Below are 20745 nucleotides of genomic sequence, written 5' to 3' on the forward strand. Positions count from 1 at the left end.
GTTTCTAGAGTGTGTGTATGCTACAATGTTGCAAGTGGGTGGGCGGGTGTACCTCTTGCCTTTATAGGGTCCTGCTCCAGTGGATCTGGCCTCTTCCTGCCTCCAGACTTCGACGAGAAATTTCCCCGCCCGCCCGACCCTGGATGAAGGTATGTGGCGGCAGTTAGGTTATGGGTAAGTCTGCCCTCGGCGGGGGTAGGTTTAGTTGAACCAGCCCCATAAGCCCGAGGTTTTAAGATAGTCAACCACCTCTCTCACACGTGTTGGATGACTCGTTGGGAGGGGACGCCTTACCGGGTTGGTAGAATTGTGCCCTAGCTGGCGGTCGGTCAAGGCCCTGGGAGCGGGTACAGAGAGAGCAGAGTGACGGCCCGAACACAGGGGGAGGTGTCGCCCACTAAGTGCCGGCTTAGGGGTTCCTCTCCCTTTAAAGAGCTGCAGGCCGAAGAGCTCTTCGTAACGAATCTCTCTCGCTGTACCAATGAGCGTGCGCAACCCTGTGCCACGCTGCAGACATCGGAGGGGCCTTGACCGGCAATCAGTAGGGGTTAGCTAGTTAGAAGAAGATGCCGCCACCAACTGGAATGAACTTGTTACAAGTTCATTCAGAGGTTGAAATTTGCTGCCTAAGTATTGGCTAATTTAGGCAGAATTAAATTTGGTTTATTTAATAAACGCGACCGTGACCGGTCTTTTCCCTAAGCAGTTGTGTTGTGTTTTTATTTTATTAGTAGAACGTAGGACGTAATAGGAGGTTTATCCCTTAAGGTAAGTGAGAGGTGACAATAACGTGCAAGTTAGTACCGCACCCCTCTTATCGCAAAACTCGTAATCTAGCCGATACTTCTTACCAAAATTATATTTACAATACTTTATAGTAAAACATTTAACAGAGCAAATATAAAACACTTGATTGTATTTAATAATTTTTATTCCTAAACATCTCTAACCTGAAAAGTTGTATTGCAAAAGAAAAAAAAAATTGATAATATACAATAACAATAAAATGGTTCAATTCAAACTCAGAAAAACGAGAACATTTGCAGAAAATTTACAATAATCTGAGCAGAATTTTATTTTTGGGATCATTTCCAAGTCAGATATACAGTAATTTGCAAGGTCATAAGATCCCCTAACATTTAGACAATAATTGTGATTTTTGTATATCTGCAAACTTTTCTTAAAAAAATTAAATTAAAATGTTTCACTTTTTTTAGCTAAAGGTCTCTGAGGACAAAATTCCAATAAGAAGTGCAAAGGTCAACCACAGAAATGTTTGGATAAATACCAGAGAATTCTTAAGTTGCTAAGGCATTCCTGCTCATTTTTTTCTAAGCAAATCATATGATGCACACATTAAATAAATAGTAGTGTATTTTAGAATGAGTAGGTGAAATTATATGTCAATCTTGCTGAAATAAAGATATAACAAAAAATAAATAAATTATTAAACATACATATTGTATATAGGAGGGTCATTACCTGGGTTCAATTTAAAAATGAATTTCTAAGGAGAGCAGCAAATAAACAAAATTGAATGCCTATTTTTTTACCGTTATAAGCCATAAAATGGATGAACGTTATAATGAATTTAACAAAAGTAATAAATAAATGCACATTTTCAGGCTACTGTCTTAAAAGAAAATTTGATTTTCATTCATAATTAATACAGCGCATACAATTTAAAACAAATTTCCAATTAACTTTTATTATAAAATTTAAATTATATTTATGGTATGGTTCACTACTGGGAGCTAGCTTAACACATTGAGTGAGCCAAAGACAGCAGACATACATGTGCGGCCACCAATCAGGAGCTAGCTCATATATGTGCTTTTGATCCTACCTAGGTATGCTTTCAACAAAGGATACCAAGACAATGAAGCAAAATAAATTATAAATATAAATTGGAAAGCTGTTTAAAATTGTATGCTGTGTCTGAACTACGAAAGTTGACTTTACTGCCACTTTAAGGGATATTATTGTTCTGATTATTTTAGCTCTTCTTTCCCGTACATAGGTCTAGATTGCATAAAATTTGCTTCTGAAACTATCTCAAAGAAAAAAATTGCAGCAACATCTCAACTTGAAAATTGTGTAATTGATAAAGACTTGTAACTACCACTTGCCATAGCCCAGAGATGAGATATGGGGGGGGGGGGCGAATTATTAAGCACCGTATGGTGCCTAATACATCTGTTTCCGAGCGAGCCTTCCGTGGTCTTAATACTGCTGCTCTTTAACTGGTCCGCCGCCTCTGAGCGGCGGACAGAAATGAACCAGATCAGATACGTTCGGGTTAATTGACACCCCCTACTAGCGGCTGCGAATCTGCAGGAGGCAGCATTGCACAAACAGTTCATCATAACTGCTTGTGTAATGCTAAATGCCGACAGCGTATGTTGTTGGCATTCAGCGATGTCTGTCGGACATGATCCGCTGAGCAGATCATGTCGGACAGACATATGATAAATTGGCCCCATGGACTCCATTTTGATCAATTTAAGTGCATCTTTCTCACAATGTTTAACTTCTCAACACATAGAAGAAGTTCCAAAGTAAAATATATAAAATAGTACTGTAGTGGTAATTGTATACCAGATTATTAAAAACTAAAAAGGGTCATCCACCTTATAAAAATATTTTATTAGAAGACAAATAATATAGGCATGAAAATAACAAGAAATTATTACAAGCTGCAAAAGTATTAAACAAGCCTTCAATAAAATACCAGAAATTACAACATCCAGTCCACATTTCTACAGGGCATCTCTAGCTACCATATCCCCAATTTGGGCAAAACTACTAGCTAAATGTAAAAATTTCAGATAATTTATCACAGGAAAAAGTTGGTTGTATACTAAGCCAAAATCTCTAATGTGTGCTTTGTCGCTCTGTCTAAGTTCAGCCATCTTTCAGAGAGAGAGAAGGAGAGAAAGAGAGAGAGAGAGAGAGAGAGAGAGAGAGAGAGAGAGAGAGAAAAAGAATGTGTTGGTAACTAGTTGCCCGCCATTGAATACTAAATTCACTAGGTTGCACCCTATTATAAACTATTAAAAGACTACAAAAGAGTGTCTTTCTTAGACAAAGGATAGGAAAAAGCCTCCTCTACAGTTTTGCATATGTTTATATTTTACACAATATAGTTTTAGAATTAACTATGGGCTAGATTAAAAGTGGAGCACTAAATTATCGCGCTCTCGCAAACAGGCAAATTCGCCCATTTGCGGGAGTGCGATAATTAACCAGCCATTACAATTGGCTGGTTATTGCTACTGCAAAATCACGGTAGCAATTAACGCTCAGAAAATTAACCAGAGATTTAATCTCTGGTTCATTTTCTAAAAGTGCCCCAAATGCCCTCAAAATAGAGGGCATTATGTTTTATTATTATTATTATTATCGGTTATTTGTAGAGCGCCAACAGATTCTGCAGCGCTATAAACAAAGGCGGAGTACATCAAAACATTTATAGATATCAAATGGGTAGAGGGCCCTGCAAGAGTTGCACTGTTGTAGTCAGCTCTTAAGAAGGTGATCTACAAACAGCTGGACTCTTAGGCTTACATGCTAAGGGGGTTCAGGGGATAGCAATGGATGAGAGGAACTGGTATAAAGAAAGGTTAGTGTAGGTTGTATGCATCCCTGAACAGTAGAGTCTTAAGGGAGCACTTGAAGCTTTTAAAACTAGGGGAGAGTCTTGTGGAGCGAGGCAGAGAGTTACACAAGATGTGAGCCAGTCTGAAAGAGTGGATTAAAACCTTAGTTGTGTCTTGTGTATGGAAATGTTTTAGAGATGTTTATAAGGTGGAAGTTGGTAGGCTTTAGACAAGGACTGAATGTGAGGAGTGAAAGAAAGATCTGAGTCAAATGTGACCACAAGACATCGGGCATGCTGGGTAGGGGTAATAATGGAGTTCGCCGTATAGAGAGATTAGGAGTGGAGATTTTGGATGAAGGGGGGAAATAAGGAGCTCAGGTTTGGAGAGATTTAGCTTGAGGTAGTGAGAGGACATCTAAGAAGAGATGTGAGAAAGACAGTTAGTGACACGGGTTAGCAAGGAAGGAGATAGGACTGGTGCAGAGAAGTAAATTTTGGTGTCATCGGCATACAAATGATATTGGAAACTGTGGGACTAAATTAGGGAACCTAATGATGACGTGTAGATTGAGAAGAGAAGGGGACCGAGGACAGAGCCTTGCGGTACCCCGATAGAAAGTGCTGACGGGACAGAGGAGGCCACAGAGAAGACTACACTAAAGATACGGTTTGACAGGTAGGTAGAGAACCACAAGAGGGCTGTGTCACAAATGCCAAAGGATTGGAGGGTTTGGAGCAAAAGAGGGTGGTCAACAGTATCAAAAGCTGTGGACAGATCAAGGAGGATAAGCAGAGAGAAGTGACCTTTTGATTTTGCTGTAAGTAGGTCATTGGTAACTGTAACAATTGCTGTCTCTGTGGAGTGATGGGGATGAAATCTAGATTGCAGTGGGTCTAGGAGGGAGTTTAATGTAAGGAAATGGGATAAGCATGCATACACTAGCTTTACGAGAAGCTTTGAGGCAAGAGGGATGAGGGAAATTGGGCGGTAGTTGGATGGGGAGGTTGGATCAAGATAAGGTTTTTTGAGGATAGGTGTGACCAGTGCATGTTTCAGAGATGAGGGAAATATATCGGTGCTGAGGGAGAGGTTGAAAGTGTGTGTAAGTATAGGGGTAAGAGTAGAAGAGAGGGAGGGAAGATAGATTGGTAAGGGCAAGAAAAAGGAGGAGAAGGATGAGAGGAGAGGTTCGAGGGAATTAGCAAGCTGTTGCTGATCTAATGACATTATGCTTCTATGAAGTTTGGTGTGAGGAGTAGAAGGAGGGAGAGCTTAGGGAGGGATGATATGTTGCAAGTGAGGAGATGGTGGTCAGAAAGAGGAAAAGAGGAGTTTGTGAAGTTTGAAATAGTGCATCTATAACTAAAGATCAGGTCAAGAGAGTGACCGTCTTTGTGAGTGGGAGAATCAGTTCATTGTGACAAACCAAAAGAGGAAGTGAGTTGCAGAAGTTGTTTTGCAGAGGAGGCAGTGAGATTGTTAAGAGGGATGTTGAAGTTGCCAAGAATGAGTGCAGGGGTGTCTGAGAAAAGAAAATAAGGTAGCCGGGCAGCCAAGTGATCTAGAAATTGAGTTGAGGAGCCGGGGGTCAGTATATGACTGCAACATGTATAGAGAGGGGAGAGAATAAGCGAATCATGTGGGTTTCGAATGAGGAAAATGTGAGGGAAAAGATGGGTTGTATTTGTTGAAAGGTGCAACGAGGGGAAAGTAAAATACCTACACTACCTCCTTGTCTATTACCAGACCTAGGAGTGTGACTGAAGTGGAGACCCCCATGTGACAGAGCAGCAGTGGATGCTGTGTCTAGGGGAGAGAGCCAGGTTTCTGTTAGGGCCAGAATGTTGAGGGAGCAGGAGATAAAGAGATCATGTATAGAAGTGAGCTTGTTGCAAACAGAGCAAGAGTTCCAGAGTGCACAAGTTAAAGGGGTAGTGGCTTTAGATGCAAGAGGAATGTGAGTGAGGTTGCCAGAGTTTTGTTTTCTGAGTCTATGGAATGGTACACATGAATGTGCATGGCTAGGAAGTTGTTGTGGACCAGGATTAGGGGAGATGTCACCAGCAAGAGGGAGAGTGACATGAGATGAGATACAGATTTGCAGTAAAGAGACTGTTTTTGAGACGAGGTGCAGGGGAGAGAGAGAGTGTTTAGGAATAGGTTAAGTTCATGAGTACAAAAGTAATGTGATTTTAAGAGAGATGGGTTAATGAACAGTGCAGGTGGAGAGGGAGAAGGATCTTATTAAAAAAAATCTAGCAGTTTTGGGGCTTTAAAGTTTAGAAAAAAAGTGGCACTGAAAAGTTCCTTTACATTGCAGTCTGTGGGAACTGTGTGTTCTCATAGACCGCAATGTGAATGTATATATATTAATATATACATATATATATTTATGATTTAATATGTGTAAGTTAATATGTGCAACGAAGGGGGTAAGTCGCGCATCTGACAGCATCAGAATGAGGCTCCTATAGGAGCCTATGGAAGCGTGCTCTCGTTCACTAGTATTAAAAAGTGGAGCGCTAATATCGATTGCATGCAAGTAATATTTAGCGTTCCACTTGTAATCTAGCCCTATGTGAATATTCTAGGGATAAATTCTCTGGTTTTATGACACAAGTACATTCATTTTTAACATACACACAAAAGGAAACCTGAAAACTGTTAAGTTAAAGAGAAATAAAAATGAGACAACCTTGTCAGCTTGACCACACGGTGAGACACTTCACATGAGCAATAAAGTCTTTTTCTGTATTCTTGAATGAGGTTCGTTCTATCCAGCAAGACTATTTTATCTTAATTCAGACAAGCAAATAGTTTACAATAATCGTTACATAGCCTGTTTAAAAGGACAAGAAACCCAATTTTTTTTCTTTCATGTTTCAGACACAATTGTAAGCAGCTTTACGATTTATTTTTTTACTATTATCAAACTTGCAAATAGATCTTGGTGACCTTGGTTAAAGAAACAGTAATGCACTACTCAGAATTAGCTGAACACATCACAAGAACCAATGAGAAGAGCAATATGGGGGGTAGTTATCAAGCCGTCTACTTTACCTGCCTTCGCCGGTTCAATACGCCCGCCTAAGCTCACCTACCATTGCCGCCGCGGACCTGCAAAATTTCGCCTAAGTTATCAAAAAAGCTGTCAAAAAGCCGCGCACCAAGTACGGGGCGATGAGCAGCGGACTGTGAGAGTTATCATTCATCCGATCTCGCTGCTCTTCGGCTTTTTGACAGCTTTATTGATACCCCTGTCACTAAGCACCCACGCTAACTACACTGTTCTACCCCCTATACCGGCGCCCCCGGAGCCCCCTGCATCTCAATAAAGTTATTAACAACTAAACCGCCGCTCCTAGACCCCACCGCAACTCTTATAAATGTATTAACCCCTAAACCGCCGCTCCCGGACACTGCCGCCACCTACATTATACCTAGTAACCCCTATCCTGCCCCCCCTATACCGCCGCCACCTATAATAAAGTTATTAACCCCTATCCTGCGGATCCCGGACCTCGCCGCAACTAAATAAATAGTTTAACCCCTAAATCGCCGCTCCCGGACCCCGCCGCAACCTATATTAAACTTATTAACCGCTAATCTGCCCCCCCTACACCGTCGCCACCTATAATAAATTTATTAACCCCTATCCTGCCCCCCCTACACCGCCGCAAATGTAATAAAATTATTAACCCCTAAACCTAAGTTTAACCCTAACCCTAACACCCCCCTAACTTAAATATTAATTAAATAAATCTAAATAATATTTCTCTTATTAACTAAGTTAATCCTATTTAAAACTAAATACTTACCTTTATAATAAACCCTAATATAGCTACAATATAAATAATAATTATATTGTAGCTATCTTAGGATTTATTTTTATTTTACAGGCAAATTTCAATTTATGTTAACTAGGTACAATAGCTATTAAATAGTTATTAACTATTTAATAGCTACCTAGTTAAAATAAAGAGAAATTAACCTGTAAAATAAAAATTAAGCTAAGTTACAATTACACCTAACACTACACTATACTTTAATAAATTATTCCTATTTAAAACTAAATACTTACCTGTAAAATAAACCCTAAGATAGCTACAATATAATTAATAATTACATTGTAGCTATTTTAGGATTTATATTTATTTTACAGGTAACTTTGTATTTATTTTAGCTAGTTAGAATAGTTATTAAATAGTTATTAACTACAGTATTTAATAACTACCTAGCTAAAAGAAATACAAAATTACCTGTAAAATAAATCCTAACCTAAGTTACAATTAAAACTAACACTACACTATCATTAAATTAATTAAATAAATTACCTACAAATAACTACAATTAAATACAATTAAATAAACTAACTAAAGTACAAAAAATAAAAAAAGCTAAGTTACAAACATTTAAAAAATATTACAACAATTTTAAGCTACTTACACCTAATCTAAGCCCCCTAATAAAATAACAAAGCCCCCCAAAATAAAAAAATGCCCTACCCTATTCTAAATTAAAAAGTTACCAGCTCTTTTACCTTACCAGCCCTTAAAAGGGCCTTTGCGGGGCATGCCCCAAAGAATTCTGCTCTTTTGCCTGTAAAAGAAAAATACAACCCCCCCAACATTAAAACCCACCACCCACATACCCCTTATCTAACCCAAACCCCCCTTAAATAAACCTAACACTACCCCCCTGAAGATCATCCTACCTTGAGTTGTCTTCAGCCAGCCGACCACCGATAGAACCGAAGAGGAGAGGTTTGGGTTAGATTAGGGGTATGTGGGTGGTGGGTTTTAATGTTGGGGGGGGGGTTGTATTTTTCTTTTACAGGCAAAAGAACAGAATTCTTTGGGGCATGCCCCGCAAAAGGCCCTTTTAAGGGCTGGTAAGGTAAAAGAGCTGGTAACTTTTTAATTTAGAATAGGGTAGGGCATTTTTTTTATTTTGGGGGGCTTTGTTATTTTATTAGGGGGCTTAGATTAGGTGTAAGTAGCTTAAAATTGTTGTAATATTTTTTAAATGTTTGTAACTTATTTTTTTTATTTTTTGTAACTTTAGTTAGTTTATTTAATTGTATTTAATTGTAGTTATTTGTAGGTAATTTATTTAATTAATTTAATGATAGTGTAGTGTTAGTTTTAATTGTAACTTAGGTTAGGATTTATTTTACAGGTAATTTTGTATTTCTTTTAGCTAGGTAGTTATTAAATTGTTAATAACTATTTAATAACTATTCTAACTAGCTAAAATAAATACAAAGTTACCTGTAAAATAAATATAAATCCTAAAATAGCTACAATGTAATTATTAATTATATTGTAGCTGTCTTACACCTAGATTTAGAGTTCTGCGTTAGCCGTCAAAACCAGCGTTAGGGGCTCCTAACGCTGGTTTTGGGCTACCGCTGGTATTTAGAGTCGTGTAGGTAAAGGTCTAACGCTCACTTTGCAGCCGCGACTTTTCCATACCGCAGATCCCCCTACGCCATTTGCGTATCCTATCTTTTCAATGGGATCTTTCTAACGCCATTATTTAGAGTCTTGGCTGAAGTGAGCGTTAGAAATCTAGTGACAAGACTCCAGCCGCAGAGAAAAGCCAGGAGTTAAGAGCTTTCTGGGCTAACGCCGGTTCATAAAGCTCTTAACTACTGTGCTCTAAAGTACACTAACACCCATAAACTACCTATGTACCCCTAAACCGAGGCCCCCCCCACATCGCCGACACTCTAATAAAATGTTTTAACCCCTAATCTGCCGACCGCACACCGCCGCAACCTACATTATACCTATGTACCCCTAATCTGCTGCCCCTAACACCGCCGACCACTATATTATATTTATTAACCCCTAATCTGCCGCCCCCAACGTCGCCGCCACCTACCTACAATTATTAACCCCTAATCTGCCGACCGGACCTCACCGCTACTATAACAAAGTTATTAACCCCTAATCCGCCTCACTCCCGCCTCAAAAACCCTATAATAAATAGTATTAACCCCTAATCTGCCCTCCCTAACATCACCGACACCTATTGGCTGATCGGAACAGCCAATAGAATGCAAGCTCAATCTGATTGGCTGATTGGACTTGAATCTGATTGGCTGATTCCATCAGCCAATCAGAATTTTCCTACCTTAATTCCGATTGGCTGATAGAATCCTATCAGCCAATCGGAATTCGAGGGATGCCATCTTGGATGACGTCCCTTAAAGGAACCGTCATTCGTCGGGAAGTCGTCGGCCAGGATGGATGTTCCACGTCGGCGGGATGAAGATGGAGCCGGAAGAAAGAAGATTGAAGATGCCGCTTGATAGAAGACTTCAGCCGGATGATGAACCTCTTCAGCCCCCACTTGGATCAAGACTTCAGCCGGATGATGGACCTCTTTAGCCCCCGCTTGGATCAAGACTTCAGCCGGATGATGGACCTCTTCAGCCCCCGCTTGGGCTTGGATGAAGACATCGCCCGGATTGGATGAAGACTTCAGACCCTCTTCTGGATGGATCGGTGATACCCGGCGTGGTGAAGACAAGGTAGGGAGATCTTCAGGGGCTTAGTGTTAGGTTTATTTAAGGGGGGTTTGGGTTAGATTAGGGGTATGTGGGTGGTGGGTTGTAATGTTGGGGGGGTATTGTATGTTTTATTTTACAGGCAAAAGAGCAGAATTCTTTGGGGCATGCCCCGCAAAAGGCCCTTTTAAGGGCTGGTAAGGTAAAAGAGCTTTTCTATTTTTATTTTAGAATAGGGTAGGGCATTTTTTTATTTTGGGGGGCTTTGTTATTTTATTAGGGAGCTTAGAGTAGGTGTAATTAGCTTAAAATTGTTGTAATATTTTTATAATGTTTGTAAATTATTTTTTTATTTTTTGTAACTTAGTTCTTTTTTATTTTTTGTACTTTAGTTAGTTTATTTAATTGTATTTATTTGTAGGTATTTGTATGTAATTAATTTATTGATAGTGTAGGGTTTAATTGTAGATAATTGTAGGTAGTTTATTAAATTTATTTATTGAGAGTGTAGTGTTAGGTTTAATTGTAACTTAGGTTAGGATTTATTTTACAGGTAATTTTGTAATTATTTTAACTAGGTAGCTATTAAATAGTTATTAACTATTTAATAGCTATTGTACCTGGTTAAAATAAATACAAAGTTGCCTGTAAAATAAATATTAATCCTAAAATAGCTACAATATAATTATTATTTATATTGTAGCTTTATTAGGGTTTATTTTACAGGTAAGTATTTAGCTTTAAATAGGAATAATTTATTTAATAAGAAATAATTTATTTCGTTAGATAAAAATTATATTTAATTTAGGGGGGTGTTAGGGTTAGGGTTAGACTTAGCTTTAGGGGTTAATACATTTATTAGAGTAGCGGCGAGGTCTGGTCGGCAGATTAGGGATTAATACTTGAAGTTAGGTGTCGGTGATGTTAGGGAGGGCAGATTAGGGGTTAATACTATTTATTATAGGGTTTTTGAGGCAGGAGTGAGGCGGATTAGGGGTTAATAACTTTATTATAGTAGCGGTGAGGTCCGTTCGGCAGATTAGGGGTTAATAATTGTAGGTAGGTGGCGGCGACGTTGGGGGCGGCAGATTAGGGGTTAATAAATATAATATAGGGGTCGGCGGTGTTAGGGGCAGCAGATTAGGGGTACATAGGTATAATGTAGGTTGCGGCGGTGTACAGAGCGGCAGATTAGGGGTTAATAATAATATAGACAACAAGGAAGAATGGTATAAAGGATACCAGACTTCCCAAAGTATGCACTTACAGCACTCTAGGTCTAAACTAAGGGTTGGGATTTCTCAACAGGATATTAAAATATAACTTTTATTGATATTAGAATTAAAAAACCAAAATTGTTTGGTTAATACACACACAATTAAAATTTGCTCCAGTGCCCAAATCAGTGTAATAAGTTCCACGTTAGATCACAATTTATAATAATTCGGCCTGAATAAATTCACCAGTGATAGTGATCTAAATAATTCAGTAAATACACTAGGTAATGGTTACCACTATAGTATTAGTCTAAATAATAGAGCTAATGTAAAGGTTCTAATCCAGGTAGTGTAAACCCACCTTGATAGACTTCTACTATCATAATTCAGTATAATGTGTAATCTCAAAGTTATGAGTATTATATATTAATAATAACTATCAAAGAGTAGGGGGAATAGTGAATTAAATATTCACAAAAAAGGTTTGAACAGTTGTAACCTGGGCTATAGTTTTAGCCTATACACTTGTATAAATAGCAATGTGTGCGTGCTTGGTGTTACTGTAGTTTTTTATGTTTCATTAAGCACATATTCCTAGAAACTGGAATACGGTTATTGTCACGATAAATATGGTTCTGTGTCGCCCAGACCTCCGATCTAGCCACATATGTTCAATTAAAGTTATTAAATAATTTGACCCTGATTAGTCCATACAGCAATTGCTGCGAAAATGCTATGGCTCATATTAATCGGTCTTCCTAAATTTAGGGCATATACTTCATAGCAAACTTATTCTGCAATGATTCAGGCGCCTCCCAGATTCTATTGATTGACAAATGTCCCAAGGTTCCTTCACAATACCATAGGTTATTCTGGGCCAATATACAGCAAGATTGCCAATGTGTGGGAGTTCAAATTATGTGCCCTGTGGCATAGCCAATGTTATGATTCACAAGTATTATAATTCTCACTCATTGGTCTGTAAAATTATTTTGGTACATATTCATTCATATACTGGGTTTATAGCTCTAGTTAGATTTGGCACAACCCACTTTCACTCAATGCTTTATAAGATTCAGTTTGTGTTCGGTGTCAGCGATACACCATATAGTAATATCGAAAACGCTGAAAGCTGAGTTTGAAGTTAAAGCTTGGTCTAGCGCAACCCAGATTATATGATTAAAGTTAAATGTCCATTATTTTCTAATACGAATCACCATTGTAACACACATTCATTCCCACAATTCGATTTGACAATAAAAGTAAGTCTAATCTGGCACAACCCAGGTTATATAAGTAGTGATTATCTTACAGTTTATAGTTATTTCGCAACTATGTTGCAAGTTAATATATAAATTTCAGTTTGAGCGCCGTGTGGCACAGCAAACGCTGTGGCTATCAGGCAGTATCAATCACCCTCATACGTCTGTGAGGTCTTACAATGCATGCTCATTCATACAGCGGTTTGGTAGTTTAAGTTAAAACTGGCACAACCCAGTTACTATAACAGTATCTACGGCGTAGCGTATAATTATTGAAAGACTAAATTAGCAGCTTAATGAAATAAAGTCTGGCACAACCCAGGCTGTATGGATATAACTTGTTAATATGTGTAAAGTAAGAACGGTATTTTGACTATAAGCACCATGTAACAGTCCCTACTCAGTACACTGACCCGGATAGATCAAATATCTATAATTAGCTCTATAGTTGCGGTAACCCTACACTCCACATGATTTGGCAGTACTGGGCTTATTTAAAATACATAGAAAAATAGAGCGTGAACGAGTTCAACACTCTCCCCTGACGCGTTTTGCCCGATTGGGCTTTATCAAAGTTAATAATAATATGCAGGGGTCAGCGATAGCGGGGTGGGCAGATTAGGGGTTAATAAGTGTAAGGCTAGGGGTGTTTAGACTCGGGGTACATGTTAGGGTGTTAGGTGCAGACTTAGGAAGTGTTTCCCCATAGGAAACAATGGGGCTGCGTTAGGAGCTTTTTTACAGGTGTTAGGTTTTTTTTTCAGCTCAAACTGCCCCATTGTTTCCTATGGGGGAATCGTGCACGAGCACGTTTTTGAAGCTGGCCGCGAACGTAAGCACCGCTGGTATTTAGAGTTGCAGTGGTGGTAAATTATGCTCTACGCTCCCTTTTTGGAGCCGAACTTAGCCCTTTTGTGAACTCTAAATACTAGCGGTATTTAAAATGTGCGGGGGAAAAAAAGCACGCGTAGCTAACGCACCCCTTTGGCCGCAGAACTCTAAATCTAGGCGTTAGGGTTTATTTTACAGGTAAGTATTTAGTTTTAAATAGGAATAATTTATTAAAGTATAGTGTAGTGTTAGGTGTAATTGTAACTTAGGTTAGTTTTTATTTTACAGGTAAATTTCTCTTTATTTTAGCTAGGTAGCTATTAAATAGTTAATAACTATTTAATAGCTATTGTACCTAGTTAAAATAAATTGAAAGATGCCTGTAAAATAAAAATAAATCCTAAAATAGCTACAATATAATTATTATTTATATTGTAGCTATATTAGGGTTTATTTTAAAGGTAAGTATTTAGTTTTAAATAGGATTAATTTAGTTAATAAGAGAAATATTATTTAGATTTGTTTAATTAATATTTAAGTTAGGGGGTGTTAGGGTTAGTGTTAGACTTAGGTTTAGGGGTTAATAATTGTATTACAATGGCGGCAGTGTAGGGGGGCAGATTAGGGGTTAATAAGTTTAATGTAGGTTGCGGCGGGGTCCGGGAGCGGCGGTTTAGGGGTTAAACTATTTATTTAGTTGCGGCGAGGTCCGGGATCCGCAGGATAGGGGTTAATAACTTTATTATAGGTGGCGACGGTATAAGGGGAGCAGGATAGGGGTTAATAGGTAAAATGTAGGTGGCGGTGGGCTCCGGGAGCGGCGGTTTAGGGGTTAACATATTTATTATAGTGGCGGTGGGCTCCGGGAGCGGTGGTTTAGGGGGTAATACATTTATTTAGTTGCCGCAGTGTAGGGGGGGGGGGCAGATTAGGGGTGTTTAGACTCAGGGTACATGTTAGGGTGTTAGGTGTAGACAGCTCCCATAGAAATCAATGGGATGTCTGGCAGCAGCGAACATGAACTTTCGCTATGGTCAGACTCTCATTGATTCCTATTGGATCCGCCGCCAGGGCGGCGGTTTGAAAACCAGGTACGCTGGTCCGGAAAAGTGCCGAGCGTACCTGCTAGTTTTTTGATAACTAGCAAAAGTAGTCAGATAGTGCCGCACTTGTGTGCGGAACATCTGGAGTGACGTAAGAATCGATCTGTGTCAGACTGAGTCCGGCGGATCGAAGCTTACATAACTAAATTCTACTTTTGCCGGTATCTAGGGCTTGATAACTAAGGCGAATCAGCCTCGCCACAAATACACTGCGGAATTCCAGCGTATTTGAGGTTGACGGCTTGATAACTAGGGGCCTATATGTGCAGCCATCAATCAGCAGCTAGCTCACAGTAGTGCATTGCTGCTCCTCAGCCTACCTAGGTATGCTTTTCAACAAAGGATACAAAGAGAAGTAAGTAAATTAGATAACGGAAGTAAATTGGAAAGTTTTTTTTAAAATTGCATGTTCTATCTGAATCATGAATGTTTAATTTTGACTTTATTGTTAAATTCCCGAAATGTTGCAGATGTAATTGTTTTTTCACCTTTCTTATGCTTCACTTTTGATGTACAAGATGTCATGTATATGGGCACTTAACATAATTATATGATAGGGACTTCCACTAAAAGAATACATGCAATTTACGTAACTCTTTGTGAATCCCAACTATGGTATTATTAAAAGTATTTAGCCCTCACAGTAAATCTGGGTAATATTATTAAATGTTATATGTAGTAATGCATTATTGATAACACATGGCATTTGGATATTTAAAGCACCATGCTTTTCCAGTTATAAATCTAAAGAGATCTGGGGCTGTTCATGAGAGTTCAATGACATTATGAGATTTTTTTTTCATAATAAAAATACTAAGAATAATTGCGCTTAGTAAAAGAAGACAAACGGATGCATTTAAAGTACTTTTCGGGTTGTATAGAGCAAAGTCGTGTATACATTGCTAGACGTAAAGCACAAAATGCAAAGCCTAAAACACAAAATATAGAGTACAAAGTCTAAATCTAATAAAGGTTCAAATACAAAATCTGACATGAATAATATATAAAATACAACATATAATTATAAGAAAACTCTCATTTAATGAAATGTCATATTGAAATCCATTTGTCTCTCCTTCAAACGTGAATATCTTTTGAGAATGTGCACCTCTGATTCTTTTTAAAGAAGTTCCCATGTTGTGTACAAGTTGAAAATATACCATATATAACTCCAGATTAATGATAGAAAAAAATCAAATCAATGATACACTCTCAACACACGAGTATTTATTTAACCAGACTAGTTGCATCAGAGAATAGTTGTCATGGAACTATAAATCTTTATTTGCCATGTTATTTCTTGCATTATTGGGCTGGTGATACATGAAGAGTTCAGACTATTTTCTTCTTATTGATCTCTAGTAGCAGAATAATGGGCATAAAAGTCTAAACAAATCTGAGAGTTGGGAAGAGGATGAAGCCTGGGAGGGATGAGCCAGGAAAATGGAGGACAAGATTGAACAAATGAGATTGTATTTTTTTTACTGCCACTTGATCTAAAAAAAATCAACTATATTTCATAGAGATACTGAAGAGTGTCCCTACCATTAACTAATAAATCCCCTTAATGTAGAGCACCTTGTCACACAAACATGGTGGCCAATCATACAAATCTTTGCTCAATAGCCATAACACCACTCCTTCCTCATTGCTGGTGAGGAAAGAATATAGTGTGAGTGACGCCAGCTCAGATAAATAAACAAAACCTTGCTGCACACTGGAAATAAGGGTGAAGGGTATAACTGTGTTGCTTGCCCTTTATGTCTACTCTAACTTAATGTTCTCTAGCCTGTCCAGTGAGATAGTGGAGCGGCCATAGAGTGTGAACTTCTTACCTCCATAATCCACTGGGTCCAGGCAGAAGCATCAACTACAAAGTGCAGAAACTAAAGTATACATATAGAGGCTAATTATTCAAAGCTGCCTTATGCCTCATTGTCGCTAAGTTGAATACTCAATCAAATACTGTACATTTTGTCACTCAACCAAATTTTCTGTGGAGCTCTGTAGTGTAGTCTAATAAATACACTGTCTATTACATTATACTTAGTATATTCTTTTTATAGATTACTCTTTTTTATGTGCCCCAAATTCTTTTGGATGGACATTTGTTTTAAATCAAATGCAAGTACAACTGAGGGAAGCAGCACATTTTACTATAGGAATACAACTGTTAACCCCCCTTAGTGAATATTGTTCATAACATGGCTTTAATGTCTCAGCATTCATGATAAATTAATTTTGATATTAAAGGGACAATGCACTGTAAAATAGTTTTTTCTATTAAGCAGAGGGAATTTTGGGCTAAACTATCCCTTTAAGTTTGTGGCTTAAAAAGATTCTGTGTTAAACAAGGGTGAATTATGTTCAATGCAGTTCTTTATGAATTTAAATGACTTCTTATACCAGCTGTAGATTATAAAATATTTGATACATTGCATTTTTAGATTTATTTGTGTATATGAAGTAGTTGTTCTTTTGCTTTTAAACCCCAGCCTATTACAAAGGGTTGAGCTTGCAGGTAATATCAGATCTCATTATCACTTTGTGTATACATATTTGCTTCCATATCTTATATTTATCTTTAAACCAAAGATCAATGCTTAGAGAGAACAATGGAAAATTGGCATTTTATTACTTGACTATCCTGCAACCCCCCTGAGAGTGTAATTTCTTCTGTTGGCTGTGTTTACTTAGGCTTATCAATAGCGTTGACTCCAGTATAGAAGCTTTCAGTATAGGTAAGGGTTACAACCTAAATCAGCTATTTCAAATACTGAAATAGGAGTAAAGGAGCTACTTGTAAGCAATTTATTACACACCAGAAGGTAAAATGGATCATTGGGAATAATTTTAAGCAGAGAAACTTTTGGGATAAACTATCCCTTTAAGTTTGTGGCTTATGAAGATTCTGTGTTAAACAAGGGTAGATTATGTTCAATGCAGTTCTTTATGAATTTTGAAGCTCACTGTGCCTCAAAGGTTTCAAAGGAGACTAGCATTAAAATCCTGTGAAAACGTTTTAAAGGAGAACTGAACCTAACCTTTTTCTTTTATGATTAAGATAGAGCATGACATTTTAAGCAACTTTCTAATTTACTCCTATTATCAAATGTTCTTCATTCTCTTTGTATCTTTATTTGAAATGCAAGAATGTAAGTTTAGATGCCGGCCCATTTTTGGTGAACAACCTGTGTTGTTATTGGTGATTGGTGGATAAATTAATCGACCAATAAAAAAGTGCTGCCCAGAGTACTGAACCAAAAAAAACAAAAAAAAAAAAAAGCTTAGATGCCTTCTTTTTCAAATAAAGATAGCAAGAGAATGAAGAAAAATTGATATTAGGGCCTCTATTTAACAAAGTCTGGCGGACCTCCGTATTCAGCATTGCACCAGCAGCTCACAAAAGCTTCTGGCACAACGCCGCCCCCTGCAGACTCACGGCCAATGGGCCGCCAGCAGGGAGGTGTCAATCAACCTGATCGTACTCGATCGGGTTGAATGCCGGCGATGTCTGTCCACCTGCTCAGAGCAGGCGGACAGGTTATGGAGAAGCGGTCTTTGTGACCGCTGCTTCATAACTGCTGTTTCTGCCGAGCCTGCAGGCTCGCCAGAAACACGGGGCATCAAGATCCATTTGGAGCTTGATAGATAGGCCCCTAGGAGTAAATTGGAAAGTTGCTTAAAATTGCATGCTCTATCTGAATCATGAAATAAAAAAATTGGGTTCAGTATCCCTTTAAGGCTGCTCTCGAGTTGCGGTCTCCTCTCAGCCCTCATTAAGTCAGTTTGAGAGAGAGCAAAATGCAAAAAAAAAAAAAAACACTTCTAGCCAAGTTATTTTTTTTTTTAATTTTTACTTTATGGGTGCACACATTGGAAGGTTGTGGGAGACCCCAAAAGTAGCTGTGATAGCTAAATATTCAAAGCAGATATCCCTTTAATTGAGTAGAACTACACAGAGACTAGCATTACATTAAAAATAACCTCTCTACTTTAAAATAAAATAAATCTGTGAAAAATAGCACACATTATGAATAAAACTCTGTATACTTACAAAAAATCCTGGTGTCTGCATTAGTGTTAAATCAAAATAAATTATAATTGCTTTCAACATTTGCTATAAATACTTTTAATATCTCATCAGGCAATATATTTATGTCTAACAGTTGGATACTGCTAATAGTAACTTGCTAAAGCAGGCGTTCTATTTAGGACAGATCTCCTGGAGTTTAAAGAGGAGCTGATAACTAAATATTAAAAAGCCCCTTACAACTATAGACACAGAAGAAAAACTTCAAATAATGGTCCCTCCATAGCCACTAGTTTTAATACTTGCTTTCTGAAATGCAGTCATACTCTACTAATATTGCCTGCAGTTCTTTTATAGAAATAAAAATATATATGTAAATATTTTTATCTACAGAATTGATGGATATATACGTATTTGAAAATGTTAAGAAATAACATAATCTTGAACCAGCTCAGCTATAACTCTAGACTGTTGCTGTGCAATATTTTAATACAAAATAGACACACAGAAACAAAATTGTCTTTTGCAGCAGTATTGCAAGATATACAACTCACATAATATATCTGGGCAAACATTATCAAGACCTAAGTCTAGAAATGCAAATATAATGCACACAAAAAAGCTGGGTTGCATATGAGTGTACCGCTGAATGAAAGGCAAAATAGTCCAGTTTCCATTTTGAAAGATGGAATCCCTGGTTCAGTGATTTTAAATCCAGAACTGGTCTGAAAGTACCTTCCTTCTTTGAAACAATGAAGAGATTTGAATAAAAACAAAAATAAAAACAATTACTCCTATAGCTTCCACATCTGAGAAAGAATGGAAAAAAGCTTGAGCTCTCTGGGAGGCCTTGTTCTGAATACTATTCAATATCCCTGAGAAATTATAATAAAAAACAAGGAATCCGGAACAGACTGAAACCAAGCCTCCTGAAAGAGAGTTAATTTGCCCCCCCCCCTACTAGAACTTCTGGATCGGGGGCAGCACCTTCATGCAGATTTGGTAGTAGGGATAGATTTCTTACCATGCTTTGACTTGTTCCAGTTAGCCCCGTGTATTATAAGGCGTCCAGACAACTTCTCAACTTGAGAAGCTGCCTGCATGCCTTCACTGCACATGGGCAGCTGGCCCGTATGCAGTATTAAGCACTCCGCTGAGTGTATAATACCCGCCCCTTCCCTTGCACAACCAATCGTGCGAGAGAAAGGACTGTCAATCACTGAGAGCTCTCTGTGATTTCACCTTTGCCTTTTTAGAGATGGAGAAGAATGTAGGAAGCAGCGGTCTAATGCCATTGCAGGAATAAAATGGATGATAGGGGATGCCCTATAAAAACAAAACATCAAATAAAAGGATGATACAAGGAATGGTATAGTAAGGTCATAAAGTGTCCTTTAAATCAATTGGTAATACAAGAACAATACAAAATAAGTGGATATTAGTCCCTAATAAGTCCAGGCCCAGGCTGCTCTCTGTGAAGCGGTATGATCCAATTCCCAGGACCAGCTATCTGTAAGTTAAAACATAGTAATGAGCGCCACATGGCCTACTACTGCCAGATGATAGACAGTTGCATAATAATCCAGCAGACTGTTCTCCTGCAATACACCAACAATGCCAGCAGCAATCTTCTTGTAAACTCTCTCCAAATGAGGGTTGGGTTTGTCAAACAAAGAGAATATATAGCAAGTGTAAGATAAAAAATATTTAAAAAATATAATAAAAACAAGCAACATGTTTCTCAGCTCCAATCGTTCTTTCATCAGCCTTGTAAAATTACAAATACAAACTTGCTATATATAGCCAAACATATCATCAACCTGGATTACAAACAAGTTCACAGCCATTAACCCTGATTCAACTGAATATACAATCAATCGTCAAAAATAACATACATATGAGCATATCTTTTATTAGGTAAAACCATGTTCTGAAATACATACATTCACAAAATACGGTACATACAATCATATTCTATCATCTATTTCAACATTTGCGTGAAACCCTAAGTGGAATAAATACTTATGACATCCACAATTGTAGCCGAATGTAAATGAAAATAAAAATATGTTAGCCTTTTAACAGTGATCAGTATCGAATGCATACATAAGACGGCGGCCTATGAATCTAGTTGCAGATCATCTAATGGTTAGAGTATCTACCCAATCATGCAAGCAGACTGT

This window comes from Bombina bombina, chromosome 1 (genome assembly GCF_027579735.1).
Source record: "Bombina bombina isolate aBomBom1 chromosome 1, aBomBom1.pri, whole genome shotgun sequence".
Taxonomy (NCBI): domain Eukaryota; kingdom Metazoa; phylum Chordata; class Amphibia; order Anura; family Bombinatoridae; genus Bombina; species Bombina bombina.